This window comes from Cydia strobilella, chromosome 7 (genome assembly GCF_947568885.1).
Source record: "Cydia strobilella chromosome 7, ilCydStro3.1, whole genome shotgun sequence".
NCBI lineage: Eukaryota > Metazoa > Arthropoda > Insecta > Lepidoptera > Tortricidae > Cydia > Cydia strobilella.
The window spans coordinates 20,466,764-20,481,835 of NC_086047.1; the positions used below are offsets into that span (position 1 = coordinate 20,466,764).

Sequence of the window (15,072 nt, forward strand, 5' to 3'; positions counted from 1 at the left end):
GATGTGATTACCTAACATATTGCTTATAGCCTGATATTTTAACACCTTCAATTCAAGTATCACGCTTATTTATACAAGCATATCCTGTAACGATTAACCTGTTCCTTTCACGGCGATCAATCGCATGATATTACAAAATATCGTGTTTTTGTAACAAACGTGATATTTTGCAAAGCAACTGAATGATAAGCTTGATTGGCCACGCCTATTAGAATCTTTCCATCGGCGTGTAATGATAATCGTTTGTTTCCCGCCTCGGTATGTTTCCTATATGTAAATACTTAGTGCGTAAGCAGGTGCCTTTGCCAATTGTTATAAAATCCACTAAGTACAAATTATGAGCTTTCAATGCAGAAACAATACAGGAAAAACGATCTTTTATCGAACAATCATTTAAATTGTTACATAAATTAGAACTATAGAATGTAAAGAAATCTGATTTCCTAGTGTTTTAGGCAACTTACCTAACCTAACCTAAAAATTGGATCAATACAATGACTGATGTCTTTTCCACGTTGTTAAGCTAAATAGTCATTTTTAAAACCTACTATTTCAGTAATAAATATATAATAAGAAAGTGGCGAATTTGACAAAAAATTTGCCGACTGAAACAGGAGCTAAATATATAAATAGTCAAGATGACAATCGTTTATTAACAAATGCGAATCGGCATACAATTCATGAAGAGTACGGCTACCATCAGTTCGGCACTAACATATACTCTAACGTTTACGTAATTTACTTTCTATGCATCTCGATCGTACTGACATATTAGTGCGAGCGAGATGTATAGAAAGTAAATTACGTAAACGTTAGAGTATATGTCAGTTTTGACACTGTCAGTGACTCATGGTACTGGTACAGACGCCTAACAAACATTATACGGGTCGATCAACTTTTTTTTGTCACTGAGAAAGACTCTTTCAAAAAAAATCTGTTGAATTCGTATTTAACACTTTAAACTCTCGCGTTTTGTACACATATTTTTTTTTTTTTTTTTTAACTTTATTTAGAACACAAACAGTCACATATACAAATGGGTTTGAAGTACAAATGTACTTAACATACTTAAGAAAACAGACCTGGAGGTTCATTAGTAAGTACATAATGTTAACATACACACTAAACAGCAGAGATAAAAAGGAGATAAAAGAAAAACATGAGCCTACGGTTGTCCTACCGGAAAGCCGGAAAGTTACATTTATACATTTACTTATTTATATTTATACTTGACATATTAAAACAACTTATGTCTAAGTTTCATTCTAAGACTAGACAGGGAAGTGTGAAAAGGATCAATGTCATGTAGGTGCTTATTATAATAATTTGGGACTCGTCTGAAAAATGTGTGCCGAGCGTAATTCTTGCGGGCAAAGCTGATATGAAATAGAGGTCTAGAACGTAGGGGTTGGTGCGGACAACTGAAAGTGACTAATTCTAAGAGATTCGGACATTTTATCATTACATCTAAGTAGTGTCTTCGGTTATAGAGGGAAGGAACACAAAAATGCTAATATAATTAATGTCATTACCGGGTCTAACGCGATTAAATTTCATTATTTTACCTTTTTTCCATCGTTTCAGCTAGGTTGCACTAGCTGTGGTCACGGAAGACTGACGTCAGTGACGTCCCAGCAAAATGTCAATTAAGATATTGCTAAAGGTTAAAATAATTAAATTTTATCATGTTAGACCCGGTAATGACATTAATTATGAATTCGTATTTGTTTTAATATATTTCACGTAGAATGACAATGAAAGTTTTGTTTGCAAATACGAGCAGCGCAATTTTTCATTGTTTTGGCAACATTGTTTATTATACTGTGATGACTCAAAACGTGTCCCCTGGGTTATCCGCGATTTAACAAATAAAACTTGATTTAATAGCTTGCTCCTGTGGGAAAAACTACATAGGAGAGACGGGCCGAAACATTTCCACCAGATTGTCCGAGCACATACGTAGTATGAAGAACAGGGATAGCCGGGGTTCTGCGGTGACGGAACACGTATTGGGTTCGGATTCGACTCACTATATACGTTTCGATAAGGTAACTGTGCTGGCGAAAGAAAAGTTTGTAATTCAGCGAAAAGTACGGGAGGCTATCGAAATTGGTCGTCATCCGAATTTTAACCGTGATTGTGGTTGGTCAGTGCCTCCGAGCTGGAAAACTGTTTTGGGTACTACGTCGGTGGACAGTGTGGACGAACCATTAGCGAATGACGTAGTGAGTGTTGTGTGCAACCCATCATTTGACAATAATGCCGTAAACGAGGGTAGTTTCTCGCCCCCCCTGTCGCCACCGGCGCCCGCGCCGAGTCATCGGGCGCGGAGGGCTGCGGCCCGCAGTCTGCGCCGGTCCGTCACCGTCGACGCAAGCTCCTGATGACGTTGCTCGGTACGGAGTGAAACATGTCGAGCGTTTTCGACTTAAAACACGTAAGTGACCCGTTATTAATATATTTAATATGTCTATGTCTCACGGAAGTTTCGTTATTAAAATTGATTTAATAGAATGAAATGGTTGTCTAAAAGAACATTTGAAAATGAGGACATTCTCTTTGCTTTCCATAACAGCAAAAAAATACTATCTCCTGGGTCACTAATGCCAAAAAATGCAGGAAAAGCTTATGTAATACTTACTTAAAACACGCATTCATGCATGTTCTATTTATCTTAGTGATAATATAATTATGTCAATACAGTTAAATAATCAGAAAAAATTATAAAAACCCAATTTATTAATTCCTCTCTTTCAGAAAAATACAAAACTTTCGTAAAGTTTACGTTTTCAAAGAGACAAATTTAGTTTGCCAAGAGACATTTTCACTGACTGATTTGCGGCCTGTACTAAAAATCTAGCATTATTATACTTAACTGTTTTAGGCTCAGAGTGAGTGGCCCAAAGCCTTTTCCATAAGTTACGTGTTACGTCTTTAATAATGTAAGAAGTTTATTGCAGTATCTGAAAAACTCTAAATGTATACTGAAAATATTAATTGTTTGTTTACGAGATTTTCGCTTTCAAAAAGCGATTGTACTTGGTTAGGCTGGACTCAACATTGACTTTTAAGCGACAAAACAAGTACGCTCAAAATTATTTCGATGGACAATCAACACAACGATACAGATATTTAAACAACTATTTTGGCAACACAGTCTGAATCCTGCATCGGCGCATGCAGCCAGATCCAGAGCCGCCGATACCGGCTCGGGAAGGGCATTGTTTGCTAAATAAGATGCGCTTGCACCCAGCCGCCGCACATGCTTTACGATACGTAATCATGTGTGTTCATAACTATTGTTTATAGTTTTGGTAGGTACAGTCAGCATCAAAAGTAGCGGATCAGACTACGCATCAAATTCACTATTACTGTTCGGAACGCACCCTAAGTGACGTCACGGACGGCCGACTGCGTCCGAAATTCGAACTTCGGCAATCATCGGGGGCCTATATAACGTCCGCCGACAGCAGCCAACGGCAATCTTCGAAACTACATTGAACGATAAAGTTGTGCTGTAATTCAGTCCTTAATGTAAAATAAAATCTTTGTAAATAATTTAAAATAATAGTCTCCATTGAAGATCCACTAGGCATCCCTGCAGTATATTTAGAAAGGAGCCTAGGCCTCAACAATTACCATCGTTATTTGTATTTATAATAAATAAACTAAACTAGTGACAAGGAGAAGATTTATCTCTATTTAGAAAAGTTATCCAGGGTGGCAGATACTTTTGGCGCGTTGTTTCATCCGCTACTATTGATCCCGATTGACGTATATTTACATTTAAGTGGCTGTTATATAGTGGTTTTAAATATTTCCATAATTCAGGTTTTGTCTATTATATAAGAAGCTTTTCACCATACCTTTTCTTTAAAGATGCTAGAGCGACGAACGCCACCTCCCAGAGAGTCAGTGCGGATTCCGTCATAGCAGAGGAGGAGTCCTCCGTATGGATGACCGCGCCAAAACCGTATTTTACTCGGAATTGGGGGAAGGCAAGCGGAAGCTCGGCGGTCAGCATCTGTGTTATAAGGACGTGCTCAAATGACATCTGAACGGTTGCAACATCGACCCTGAGCGTTGGGAGGAGCTTGCTACAGACAGATCATCTTAGCGGTCTACGATCTTCAACAACATCAAATCGTTTGAGGAAAACCTCAATACCTTAGATGCCAAACGCCAACAGCGTAGATACAATGCGTCTGGCCAACTTTATTGTAACACCTGCAAAAGACCAAGTTCGGCCTGGCAAGCCACATTAGAGCCCATAACAGGCGTAATCCATAATTGCAGGGGTCGTCGTCATCGAAATCGATGAGGAGGACTATTATATGTATCTCCACAATACAAATCATAAAGGGAATATCCTACGCATTAGCATACGTCCGCGAGATTTGATCGCCCGTTAACGACGTACATACAAAAACAATTTCATAAACAATAAATTCACATACGTTCTCAGTGATCCTGCAGATTAAGGGTCGCTCCAACTAAATTATTCCACAACCGAATAAAGAAGGTCTAACGTTGTATAAGTTACTTGTGTAGTTAGGATGTTTTTATAATTTGGTGAGGTTACCGCAGAGTATAGTAGCGTCGTCGGTATTGTTGTGATGTTGGCGTTGATATGTATCGCATAATGCGCTCGGTGGCCAACTGTTGTCTGATGATGGGTGAAATTAGCTCGTTCGTAATTTGTTCATATTGATTGGGCTTATTGAACAATTTTTATATTTTCGATGAGGATGCCTTTAGCTCTTGGGTACAGTCGGCATCAATTGCGTTTTAGACTCAGCGTCAAAAGTATCTTCCATCTTCTGATAGCTTAACGAAAAAAGATATGTCTCTTTAACAGAATAATTAAACTGTTGCAGATAATTCTGAACGCGAACCTTCGAGATAAATCTCTAATTAGCATCAGATCATGATGATGTTTTGAATAAATATCTAAGAAAGGTACAATCGGCAATAAAATTATCCGTCGAAAATGTCATTTTAGATTCAAAAGTATGACACGACTGACCAAAAGTTGTTGTTTTTTTTTTACCATAACATTTATAAAACACATTTTTTCCTAAACTACCTATTGTTCTTTTTTATTGCTTTACAAAATATTATTTCTTTTTTAAAGACAAATTCTTTTTTATACTAGTTATGTTTTACGTATTTTTCAATAAATATTGTACTTAATTAAGGAAACGGAAATATTATACTTACTTATGGAACCAGGACAAGTAGGCAAGTTTAAATATACATCAAGATAATCTTGTCTATGATGAAGCCGTTATATAGGTGGATACATTTTTTTCTTGTTATTCTGTCCCATCAGCTAGGCGACAAAAGTAGCATAATTAGAAGAAATGTTATACTATACTTCGTTCTACTGAAAAAGGCTTAAAACTGCCATATCTATGTTTGGTTTCAAAAGTGATCCAGGCGACCGTAATCATGGCAATGAGTGAAAAGAAAAAGTTGATTCAGCCGTATACAATATACATCTATAAAATAATTGATTCTTAGGACGATTGATTGAACTCATGTAGATGTTCGTAATTGCGCAAGTTGAAAAACTATGAAGCATGGCTTTATGGATATCTATGGCCACCATTATCGCTGCGACACTGCGTTCAGTTAATTAAGACCATAAATTACAAATAAAAAAGCGGGTGGTTGCAAAATGAGGTTTGAAATATTATTTTAGTAATAACGTAATTACTGCTGCCTTGCCGGTCGCCGCGGGGCAGGCGCAGGTGGCAGTGTTGTGTTGGCAGGAACAGTGTTTTGAGTCTTTTGAAGAACACTACTCGGTTTTACGAGACTGCGCTAAAATAACTTCCGAGTCTTCAAGTCCCGATATTATTTATTGGGCCTTTATTGCCAAGTCTAAAGGGCTAGTGCCTCATAATAAAGACTCCGTCAACAATTTTGTAGGTTTCATCAAAATACTAGTACTTAGTAGTAAAGAAAATATGCGTTATTTCATGGTATAACTAACCCATAAATTTTACATGTGGACACTATAATTCGTCCTAATATTTGTGACATTGACAACTATTTCTGTTCAATCTTCATGAAAAGTAAACTAGAAGTGGATTATAAGTTATTTTATTTTAATAATCTGTAATTATTGTTATTTATAATACAATCATATTACAATGTATGGGCTTCTGTGAGTTTTCGCCAAATATATTCCATCATACCTTAAATTTTTTGCCCGTTGTTTTATGATAATCTTCACTCTCTTCGTACATACTACAATGCCACAATTGTATTTATATTTTCATAAGCTGTTTTATGCTTATTAGAATGTCATCTTCTCAAAAACATTCTTTTTGACTCTTTTCTACTTGAGCTAGTCAGGAAAATTTTCTACTCCAAGCACTGAAGGCTGTTTTTATATGGGAGGCATTTTTTTTGTCAAAAAGTCAAATGCACCAAAGTTAAAACACCTCAGAACTATCTCAATCTGAACATTCTGAACACAATCAGAAAAATGTTAGGTATTGTGAAAAGATATTGTAATAAGGTATAATTTGTTTAATATAATTAAAAATAATAAAATATTTTTGCCGTGTGGTGCCGGGTAAGAATAGCACCACCCCCCCTCTCTTTCCGTGGGTGTCGTAAGAGGCGACTGAAGGAAATCCGGTGGATGGGCAGCAGCGTCCTCCGAGAACTACCTCTATCAAACTGCGGTCGCCAACCCGCCTGCCAAGCGTGACGACTACGGCAATCCCCCCCAAGGGATAAAAACAAAAAACAAAATAATGCAGACACAAATAAAACCCAGACCCCTAGTCCCCGGCAGCCCCGCTATTCCTGGCTCCGGTAGCGGCCAGGGTAATGGCGGGGCAGGGGGTGCTACAGTGAATCACCGGCAGAGGCCCGGCTACCATAACCGACGACCCTTGGCCCTGGCAACATACAACTGCCGTACGCTGCGGACCGACGAAAAGTTATTAGAACTGGAGGAAGAATTAAGCAGGTTACGTTGGGGAATCATAGGGTTATCGGAAGTCCGTAGAGAGGGGGAGGACATGATAACTCTGAATTCCGGCAACTTGCTCTATTTCCGGGAGGGCGAACAACGGTCCCAGGGAGGTGTCGGGTTTATCGTCCACAAGTCCCTCGTAAACAACGTGGTGAAGATCGAGAGTGTGTCGAACAGGGTAGCGTGCCTTGTACTCAGAATGACCCAACGTTATTCGTTGAAGGTCATACAAGTCTACGCACCGACCTCGACACACTCCGACGATGAGGTGGAGGCTATGTATGAGGATATCTCCAGAGCCATGCATAGCTCCAAAACTCACTTCACAGTTGTTATGGGGGACTTCAACGCTAAGCTGGGCAAACGAGACGGTGAAGAGTTGAGAGTGGGGCAATTTGGAGTGGGGCGTAGGAATCACCGGGGCCACCTACTGGCTGGTTTCATGGAGAAGGAAGGACTCTATATGATGAACTCCTTCTTCAGGAAACGTGAGCACAGGAAGTGGACCTGGGTGAGCCCTGACGGTGCAACAAGGAATGAGATCGACTTTATCATGTCGACGAAGAAGCAAATATTCAGTGATGTTTCTGTGATCAATTCGGTCAAAACCGGGAGCGATCACCGTATGGTAAGAGGCACACTGAATATTCAATTTAGGCTTGAGAGATCTCGACTGATAAAGTCTACGCTCCGCCCGGCACCGGCCCAGCTCCAAAACCCCGAGAGCTTTCAGCTCGAACTTCAAAACCGGTTCGAATGCCTAGCTAGCGACCTGGACGATTACAACGACGGGTTTGTGGAAGCTGTTCATACGGTCGGGTCCAAGTTCTTCAAGACTCGTCGTACAAGAACCAAGAAACTCTCGGACTCCACTCTCAAGCTCATGGAGGTGAGGCGTGAGATGATTCTGCAGTCGTCAGGTGACGTTTGTCGTTATAGGCAGCTCAACAGACGGATCTCGAAGTCTCTGAAGCGAGATATACGCCGATTCAATACTAACAGTATTGAAGAGGCTATCAAGCGCAACAGAGGCTCGAAGGTGTTTGCCAGAGATCTGTCTATTGGCCAAAGCCAACTGACAAAACTGAAGACCGACGACGGCAGGATCATCTCATCCAAACCTGAGCTCTTGGGAGAAGTCGAGAAGTTCTATGGACAGTTATACACAACAACCCGAGCACCCGTCGTGGATCTAGCTAGAGACCCTAGAGCTAGACTAACTCGACACTATACCGAAGATATCCCGGACGTCAGCCTGTACGAGATTAGTATGGCTCTCAAACAACTTAAGAATGGCAAAGCCCCAGGTGATGACGGAATTACGGCCGAACTCCTGAAGGCGGGTGGTAAACCAGTCCTTAAGGCCCTTCAGACGCTGTTTAGTTCCGTCATGCGCGAAGGAAAAACGCCGCAAGCGTGGAACAGAAGTGTGGTGGTGCTCTTCTTCAAAAAAGGTGATAACACCTTGCTGAAGAATTATAGACCCATCTCACTTCTGAGCCATGTCTACAAGCTGTTTTCGAGAGTCATCACGAACCGTCTCGCACGCAGGTTTGACGACTTCCAGCCTCCCGAACAAGCAGGTTTCCGTAAAGGCTATAGTACCGTAGACCACATACATGCGTTGCGGCAGGTTATACAGAAGACTGAGGAATATAACCTCCCCCTTTGCCTTGCATTTGTGGACTACGAGAAAGCCTTCGATTCGATCGAGACTTGGGCTGTGCTGCAGTCTCTCCAAAGGTGCCAAATCGACTACCGGTATATTGAAGTGCTGAAGTGTCTGTACGAAAACGCCACCATGTCCGTCCGACTACAGGGCCAGAGCTCGAAGCCTATTGCGTTGCAGCGGGGAGTCAGACAAGGAGATGTAATCTCCCCAAAGCTGTTCACCGCTGCATTGGAGGATGCCTTTAAGGTTCTGGACTGGAAAGGACGAGGCATCAATGTAAATGGCGAGTACATCACTCACCTTCGGTTTGCCGATGATATCGTAGTCATGGCTGAGACCATGGAGGACCTCAGTGCGATGCTCGCTGATCTCAGCAGAGTATCTGAACGAGTTGGTCTGAAAATGAACATGGACAAGACGAAGATCATGTCTAACGTCCATGTTGTGCCAACTCCCGTATTAATCGGAGGCTCTGCGCTCGAAGTTGTTGACGATTATGTATACCTAGGACAAACAGTCCAGTTAGGTAGGTCCAACTTCGAGAAAGAGGTCACTCGTCGAATCCGACTCGGTTGGGCAGCGTTCGGGAAGCTCCACAGTATCTTTTCGTCCAAATTGCCGCAGTGTCTTAAGTCAAAAGTCTTTGACCAGTGTGTGTTGCCAGTGATGACATACGGATCTGAGACGTGGGCGCTAACGATGGGCCTCATAAGAAGGCTCAAGGTCACGCAAAGGGCAATGGAGAGAGCTATGCTCGGGGTTTCTCTGCGTGATAGAGTCAGAAATGATGATATCCGCAGTAGAACTAGGGTCACCGATATAGCTCGCAGAATTGCAAACCTTAAGTGGCAGTGGGCGGGGCACATTGCTCGCAGAACTGATGGCCGGTGGGGCCGGAAGGTTCTGGAGTGGCGTCCGCGTACCGGAAGACGAACTGCCGGTAGGCCTCCAACGAGATGGAGCGACGACCTGGTGAAAGTCGCGGGAATTCGGTGGTTGCGAGCGGCACAGGATCGGTCGGAGTGGCGAGCCTTGGGGGAGGCCTATGTCCAGCAGTGGACGTCTATCGGCTGACATGATGATGATGATGATGATGAATAAAATATTTTTAATGGATAATAATCTTAACTGGAGTGCTCACTCCATACAAGGCTGTCCTTTATTCATAATAAATTGTACAGGAGTTATGGTAAAATATATTTCTTATTTATCTATACCTATACTGATGTGTATTCATAGAACTGTCTTCACAAATGTCCGGACACTACTCACAATCCCACAAGCACGCCCTCACTATCTCTTCCTATTCTCGTCACAACTCAGCAATTGGTCGGCGTGCGGCGCCGGCGCCGACGATGCGAGATAACCTGCGTACGCGACGTTACTAACAACGACCTAAGTGCCGTAATACTTATATGCGCTTGGGACGTTTTAGTTCGGAGCAATGGTAACCTCGGCTCGCTGCCAAAGACTGCCGACTTTAACTTTGCCAAATTTGCTTCCTTGTTATAGTGGGAAACCAGTTTCTGAGCTCAGTTGCTTTGTTTACGTATTTCTTTTTTTAGGGTGCAAAGGATTTAACAAAACCTAAATCCAACTGCCTACCTCAAGCATAAAATAACTTAAAATTATCTAGATTTCCATAGCACAAGCCTTGTTGAGCTTACAATGGGACTAGGTCGATTTGTGTAATATTTATATTATTTATTTATTATTATTTTTGCTATGTTCTCACCTCATAGATGTTAGGGATCTTGGCATTGAGCTGCTTCAGGCCTTTCACCGCATAATACAGGGAGCTAAGGGCCTCGCTCTTCAGGTTCTCCTCAGCGCAAATTTCGTCAGTCATCGCCTCCCGGGCAAAAACTCGTATAACGGTTAACGGCTATGTATGATGAACCCTCGTGAACGTCAGCTGCCGCTCCGTTGGTGGGTTGAGGAATGGCAGCCACCGGGACGCGTAACACGGTCTTTCCACCGCGATACAACCGGCTGACGATTTGTTTTATTAACAATAGCATCTAAACTATCATCTGACAAAGTATCAAACGGGAGGCGATGACGCCGATGACTGAAAATAATTTTCTTTTTCACATGTTCATGTAACCAGCTGACGGTCTTTCCACAGCGATACAATCGGCTCACGATTTTGTTTATTCACAATAGCATCTAAACTATCATCTGACAAAGTATCAAATGGGAGGCGATGACTAAATTTTTCTATAGACTTTATTTGCTGCCAGTGTGTTGGCATTGCCTAGTGCTAGGATGCTTACTAATAAAAATATTAAAAAAATGGCTAGTCTGATTGAGGTACCCATACTACCTAAATTCAAACAAGGAATGCATTGAAAATTGTAAAAAATTTGGTCACCTGAATATTTTTTTCAGAACAAGAATATCATATTTCCGCAAAAATTGGTGCGTAAATTAGGCCCTCTTCGCTTACTCCTTAAAAGGCATGTATTAAGGTGAGGGCTGGCAACATGGAATAATTATTAGACATTTTTTATTCGTTATTACTCCCTTTATTAGGTATATAAAAATTTGTTTAATAACTTTAAAATTATGGTCTCTCTCTAGAGGCAATTGACTTTGTAACAGAATTTATGGCTATTTATCTCTGCTTACAATTATATTTTTTGAATTGACACAACGAAATTTTGTATTAGATACACGTTGACTTATTAGACCAGCTAATTATGTCAACAATGTTCTCACACTTGATATGCCTTTCCGAATCCCGAGTATGCAAAATGGCCACGACAATTACGACTAATCGCACATCGGCGACGCAAGCGCAGCATTTACAACGATCCTGCGGTATTCAGATTTTAACGTCTGTTTAGGTTTTGATATTGATATGATATGTTCGCTCGCTTGGGCTCAGGGAGACTTTGTCCACAGATCTATTTCATAACCTTTTTAAGTTGCCATATGGTCCACTGTCCTGATTCATCGACATTCCTATGTGGCCACCTTTCTTAACTCGTCCACATTGCTAACTTGTCAACATTCCTATATCGCCTTAGCACTCTACTATTATATAATATAACTTATCAATAACAAACTGAAATAGATGTCATATACTAAAGGAAAAGTGACTAAGCCCTCCAATGGCAGAGGCTTGATTCGAACCGGCGTCTCCATCAGCTTACGCGGCTAATGCCCTGGACTGGACCCCTAGGCGACACCGTCACCACCTGCCACCATATCCACTTGCTTGCTTGACTTGGTTACTTTTTCTTTAGTATATGGCATCTTTTTCATCATATATACATAGTGTCATCACTACATAGTATAAAACAAAGTCGCTTTTCCGCTGTCTGTCCGTCTGTCCCTATGTATGCTTAGATCTTTAAAACTACGCAACCGATTTTGATGCGGTGTTTTGTAATAGATAGAGTGATTCAAGAGGAAGGTTTATATGTATAATATGTAATGGTTTTATATAAATTAGTTAAACTAATACCCGTGCGAAGCCGGGGCTGGTCGCTAATTAATATCGTATGTAAAAACACAAATCAGATAATTTTATTTGTTCCCAAAGTTATAACAAATCCATAACAGCTTTTTAGAGTTCTAATGGCACTCCTATATTCATTCCACACACCGCAGTTACTCGTGTTAGTGCGGTGTTATGGTTGTACGAATTATTCATAAGCAATTAAACCTATTATACAAGTGGTTGTTCAATTCAAACTACTTTTCAATCGCTAAACTATTCTATTTGTATCGTAAGACAATAACATAAACATAAAGTAACAATTTAATATTAGCTCCAGCTTCTAACACAAATGAAATAGAGCAAAAACAAGTTTTTTTTATGGTATCTGAAGCTACGTTTGTATGGGGAACCCAGCTTGTTGCGACTCTTAATCTGCGTACGACTAGTGTCTGAGGGCCTACCATGAAAATAACGAAACTTCGATTTTAGTTTTTTGTGGTAGTTTTGGTGGCCCTCTGAACATACAGAGAGTACGGAGTAGAGAAGTAGGTAAACACTTTGTCACGTTTGTTTGATCATTGTACCTACCTACATGTAGGGTGTAGGTAATTAGTCACCCTGGAATTCCGCGTAAAACTGTTCAATCAAAGTTAACAGCACCCCATTAGCATGACACCCGCCTCCGAGAGATCGGTGCCAGAGATTTCTATATCGGCTATCAGTGTCAGCAACCACCCACATTTTAGTAACTGACTACTGACTGTATCTTATTCCGTTGTAGCAGAGTCCACAATAAGTCGGCTGTCTTTTAGGTGATTCTTTGCTATTGAGCAGATATCAGCAATCACTGTCCGCGACACGTACATGTACGTACCTACATTTTAGGAACCGTTAGTATAACTTAGTAAAACAGAATTCAAATAATAGGAAAAACTATGTTAAAAGATGAGATTAAAGCAGAATGAAGACGAGGAAATACCTACTCCTATCCGAATCCTCCTCGACCTTAGAATATCCTAAAGCCTAGCCTAGCAAAGATTGCATATGCTCTATAAATGGATGGCCTAAGATTAGCTGAACGCCCTGCGGCGACCCCGACTTCGGCCACCGGAGCGGAGGGTATTTTTTTAGTGTATGACATTTATTTCAGTTCAGATATACCTACATTATTTACAGTAGGTGTTTACCTACTATATCAGGGGCCACCAAACGCATCCGGACCGCCGACCTATTTAATTTTTTTGCTTATTTAATAAAGTCAAGGAGAAACGGACCGCGATGGTCATTTTATTTGAAGAAGAAACTAATTGGTGACCCCTGAAGAAACTAATTGGTGACCTCTGGACTAGATCATGCAACAGTAAGATTTAACCTTTCATACGTGTGTCACTTGTGTGGTCGTCAAAAATCGTGGCCTCGGTTGTGCTGTATACCTAGACTCTAGATCCTAGAGTAGACAAAAAACGTTCTATTTTTTTTTAAGATGACTAAAAATTCTGTCAGGATCCTTATCATACACAGACAATAGGTTTAAAGCAGTTTATTTAAAAGTATATTTAAATAGTTCAATAGAGTAACAAAATAACACCTTATTTGTAACCTCACGTTAACCGTCGAAGTTCCCATACATGCGCGAGCGCCTGCTGCATCCCAATGTCGCAAACCCCCACTCTAAAAAGAACAATAGTGCATAACACTTTATGGTACACTTACGTCCTTTTAGTGAGCAAGGAAGCGACGATCGTAATTTCTGTGCACGGCTGGAATCCTAAGCAGTGTCGGTAGAAATGTCCCGATGTTTTGTCTCATGTGGTGGGTGTGGTGGGAGGGAGGCAGAGATGGGAATTGGGCAATTGTGGTGGACAATGGTCGAGTGGCGAGGTCAAGCGTGCTGCCATCCGACGAAAACTGTAGGGTAGCGTGAAAGTACGGTGCTTCATCAAAGTATGCAGTCACACTGCCATTATCAGATTTATTATGCTATGTCCATTGAGTTATTATTACTATAGAAGCCATACAAAACAATGAAATTTTCGCAATCACAACCTGTACCACGCGACCAAAATGGCGCTTACGCGTTTAGGTCGCGAGATTCACGCTCCGCTTCTGTGGTTTGATGTCAAAACAACATCAACTCATGGCCCAAAATACTGGTTCTCTGTGCCGGTTCTATACGGTAGTAATAATAGTTCAATGGCTACGTCTATTCGTTGCCCTCACGAAGCATCCTAGGGATTCGTATATGAAGTGCAAGCATGTACTGCTAGCCCTTAGAATTGTTCAAAGACTTTGAATTGGTCAAAAAATTGGGACGGGTACCGCCGTGACGGGGTAGTCTAGCTAGAGGTCCACCAGGGCGTTAGCTTCATAAGCTGAACCGGCTCGAATCAGGCCTCCGCCACAAGCCAAGCCATCCGGCTTAGTCACTTTTATATGTCATCTATTTCAGTTCATGATAAGGAAATTCGAGGTGTAATTTACTCAGCTAATAAATAATCCTAAGACGTTTTACCATGTGGATTTTTAATCGAAAGGAGAAACCAAGACTTATTGGGGTTGGGACAGTTTTCTCACCATAATTTTTTATCGCCTGTTTTTGTTTTCGTTGTCATGTGACCTGCCTGTAGGAAAGAGCCCGTTATCGATTTTAGTCGCAAAAAATGTAAAATTGATAGATTTAGTCGCTGAAATTGTACAACTTTTGATACGTAATAGAAATAACAAGTACTAGTTTCTATTAGCTTGTCTTCTCATCTTGCTGTTTTACAGATACATTTTTTGAAAACAGACTCACAAAATTATTAATGATTTTTTTTTCTGATGGACGTTTAGGTAAATGCGCGTAAAGCACTGATTTTGTCGCTCTTATTTGTAAATTTCGTAAAGTCTGGATGGCTAAAAATGGTAATTTTGTATTACACATATCCTGTACTCCACCTTTTACAGACTATATTTTTA

The 15,072-nt window shown here is 40.9% G+C and overlaps 1 protein-coding gene across 1 annotated transcript in view; it reads right to left on the reverse strand.

Annotated features, from left to right (window-relative positions):
* Positions 1-363: 363 nt before the first annotated feature.
* The window catches only part of LOC134742634 (uncharacterized), a 34,745-nt gene continuing 20,036 nt past the window's right edge, over positions 364-15,072 (reverse strand). Inside the window, exon 2 of the mRNA XM_063675811.1 lies at positions 364-375. The gene's annotated coding sequence lies outside the window, so the exon portion shown is untranslated. The remainder of the gene's footprint in view (positions 376-15,072) is intronic.